Source organism: Alligator sinensis, unplaced genomic scaffold (assembly GCF_000455745.1).
Source record: "Alligator sinensis unplaced genomic scaffold, ASM45574v1 scaffold983_1, whole genome shotgun sequence".
Taxonomy (NCBI): domain Eukaryota; kingdom Metazoa; phylum Chordata; order Crocodylia; family Alligatoridae; genus Alligator; species Alligator sinensis.
Window position 1 is genome coordinate 646202 of NW_005842015.1, and position 3943 is coordinate 650144.

Sequence of the window (3943 nt, forward strand, 5' to 3'; positions counted from 1 at the left end):
TAGTGTATCTGAGGAATATAGGAACTCTGTACCACCCAGAAGCATAGCAGAGACTGTGACGTTTATGAACCTTCCCTAGAAACTGGTGTGGATTAGATGGGACCAGATAATTGTTTTCTCCCTAGCTCTCTGAAAATGGCTCCCCTGGGGTAAAAGAGTGAAAGCAGCAAGGCTACTATTGTGGGAAGTCTTTACAAGGCTATATAAAGAAGGCAGTAGAGGCTGCTTGCAAAAAACCTCCCCTCTCTGTACCTCTTCAAAGACCATCCCAGTTTTGCCTTTTATCTTTACGGTAAAAAGTTTTAAAAAATTCAAAGCATAAGAAAGAGCAACAACCAAACAGTGTTACTGGACCACTTTTCTGTTGGTGTAAATAGGTGCTGTTCCTTCCTTGGAACTGCCCAATCACCACCAGTACAGAATTTGGCCCATTGTCTCAATGTAAAATTATTTACACAGATTGCATTTTTCCCCCCTCTCCTCCTCCAAAATTGCAGAATCCATTGTAAAAATTGTCAAATGCGCCAGCAGCTATCAATAGCACAGACGCTGTACTGCTGAAATGAGTGGAGTAAGGCCGCCCACACATTTCTGTGGGCTGTCTGTCAGTTAAGATTGGATGCGACACAGGTACTGAGATACTGAGCTGTTCATCCTCACATTAGCAAAGTCATTGCCTACAGTAGGAACACAAAACCTCTTTTACTAGCATCATGGCAGAACAAATGTTTCAGTTCTGAATCTACACACCTTTGAGGCCTAGCGTTCTTAGCTTAACATGCAGGAAAAAACGGGAATATAGGAAGATGTTAGGATGAAAGATCCTACCCTATATTTAGGGCTGAGATTTATGGTACTATTTAATTGTTGACACAAAAGGTATCAGGAAAGATACATCTCTGTTAAGATGTATAGGCTGCAGCATGCAAGCTCCACGACTGTGGTAGTAGAAGCATTGCAGTGCAGTGTTTTCTGAGGCTGACTTGACAGGGTAGAGTCTGTCAGTGATGGCAAACAGGAAACATTGATGCAAAGTTTATTTTGCATCCTTGTGTGACATTCCAGCTCTAAAAACAACAGTGAGTAAGCTATATAGCAGAAAGACAGTCCAGGACATTATCTCCTCTTTGGCTTTTCTCCTTCCTCAGGTCTCCATGAGTGAAATTTTCAAAACAGCCATATGCTTGAGGAATCCAAATCTCTCTTTCAATGAAGTTTACATTTTTATTTGCCTTGTCTATGTTCTGGGCTGAGCCCTCAATTCCCAATAAGAAGCACAACCATAACAACATAAGAAATGCTATACTGACCAGTGGTCCATCTAGCTCACTAGCTTACAACTGACAGTGGCAGCAGTGGACACTTTAAACTGGATATATCTAGAGTGATCTATTCCCTGTCATACCTCCATGGCAGCTACCACCATTGGTTTAGAAATGTCAAAGGTTTCATTCATGGCTGTTCTGTTGAATAGCTGCTAATGGATCTATCATCCATGAATTTATCTTGTCCCTTTTTGAATCTAGAACTACTATTGGCATCCACCACTTCCTGTGGGAATGAGTTCTTCAAGTTAACTATGCACTGCAGAAAAAAGTACTTTCTCTTGTTAGATTTAGACTTGTGTCATGCTAATTTCAGTGGGTGCCTTCTACTTCTAGTTACCTGGGACTTGGTGTATTAACAGTTCCCTACTCACTTTATCCACAACCTTTACGATTTTATAGACCTCTATCATATCCCCACTCAGTCTGCTCCTTTCCCAACTAAAGAGTTGTAGCCTTTTCAGTCTCTCCTGGCATGGCTGCTGCTCCATACCCCTGCTCATCTTGGTTGCCCTTCTCTGTACTTTTTCAAACTTTACTACCTCCTTTTTGAGATGTGCCCCACTTACTTGCTCCTGCTTGTGCAGGTCAGATCCCAAAAGGAGATGGTGTAGCTGCCCTAGAGGGGCCCTGATGCACATTGAGAAGCATATCTGAAATTCAAGCCTGAGAGCAGGATTAGGCTGCATTTTCAGGGCTTCTAATAAGGTGTCTACATTGCTTCATTTCTGAGATGGGGTATGCAGAGTGGGTGAACTAGTGTGGGAGGGCCATGCTTCTTGGTGGTGTTTACAGACTTAGCACAGAAGCAAGACAAACAAGCTCTTAAGTCACTTTTGGGAAGAGATTAGAGGTCTAAATCATTTTTGCCTTGCCATGCTGTGATATATAAATAGCTGTAAAAATCTAGTGCCAAGTCATTTTTGAAAATAGGACATAGACCCCCTAAGTCATTTGGACACTTCTGAAAATTTTAGTCTAGATTTATTTCTGTCCTCAGGTTGGTCACTTTTACAAATTCTGGTCCCTCTACAATTCACATGGCAACTTTTCTGGGAATTCTGTGGAATGAGTAATGATATTGGCCTCAGGACCCCAAAATAGCTGTCATGCAAACTGTGGAAACATGGGACTCTGTGGACAGAACTGTGCTGGGTGGATTGGTAAAAGTAATGTGCATAACCACTGTGGCGGGCCAGTAGGGGGTGGTCCTGTGTTGAGCCGTCCATCTCACTGCACCCAACCCCTAAACCACGCTTTGGGTGCTTCCCCTGGAGCACCTGTCTGGCCAACCCCCTTCCTGGATCACACCTGCAAGCCTGGGGTAACTGCTGCCACCACCTGGTCTCTGGTCTCAGGGCTCTGTGTAGCCTGGGGTACACAGGCCTTACAGACCTTGGGGGTGCTTAGCCCCACCATGGTATCTTGGGTTGCTTCTGTTAGCCTGAAGCATTCAAAAGTAGCCTCCTCTACTGGAGAACAGTAAAAAGCCATGCTCATCTTAGCTAGCCTGTCCAGTTTACCTGATGCCAAATTCAAAACTTGTTTGTTCAAGGGTTTTCAGTAACTCAACTTCCTTCCCCAAAATTATGCCTTCCAGACAGTCTGTGGGATCCCAGCCCTGACACCATGTGTGTCAGGCCAGTAGGGGGTGCTCCTGCACTGAGCCACCCACCTCACTGCGCTCGACCCCTAAACCACGCTTTGGGTGCCTCCCTTGGGGCACCTATGTTTGGTCAACCTCCTTCCTGGAGCACATCAGCAAACCTGGGGTTACTGCTGCCACCATGTATGGCAAGCCAATAGGGGGCACTCCTGTGCTCAGCCACTCGCCTCACTGTGCCCGACCAAAAGCCCACTTCGGGTGTCTCCTCTGGAGCACCTACATCTGGCTGACCCCCTTCCTGGAGCACACCCGCAAGACTGGGGCAATCGCTGCCACCACCCAGGCTCTGGTCTCAGGGCTCTGAGCAGCCCAGAGCCCTAACAAAGACCCAGGCCCAGATGATGGCAGCGGTTATACCAGGCTTGCAGGTGTGCTCCAGAAAGGGAGTTGGCCAGACATAGGGTACCCAGAGCATGGCTTAGGGGTCAGGCACAGTAAGACAGGCAACTCAGCGCAGGAGCACCCCCTACTGGCCCACCACAACCACAATCCATTCATTCTAATTAGGGCTGTCAACTAATCACAATTAATGTGAGCAATTAACGCATTAATTGGTTCTTGCATTAATTTTTTTAACACATTAATTGTGCATGTGGTTTTGGAGCCTGTGCCTGGGCTCTGCTCCACGCCTCCAGGCTGCCCAGTGGTGGCAGCACAGAGGACCATGGGGCAGCCCAGGTGCAGGCTCCAGGTGGCTGCAGCAGGAGTGGGGGGCGTGCACACAGACACAAATGCACATGAACACCTGCAACCTGCATGCGGCCAGGAATGCATCCTGGTAGCATGCAGAGCACTGCCACCTTGGTAAGTCTGTGGAGTGGGAGGGAGAGGGGGCAGATCAAAGCCCCCACAGTAAGGGAGAGAGAGGGGCAGAGGCATGGACTGGGGTGAATGGGGTCCTGAGGCTGGGGTGGGCCCTAAGACAGAGCTGCAGGTGGCTCATCCAGGGGCA

General features: G+C 47.3%; 1 protein-coding gene across 2 annotated transcripts in view; it reads right to left on the reverse strand.

Moving 5' to 3' along the window:
• Window positions 1-3943, reverse strand: part of PTPN5 (protein tyrosine phosphatase, non-receptor type 5) — a 131560-nt gene that overhangs the window by 18976 nt on the left and 108641 nt on the right. The window lies entirely within an intron of this gene.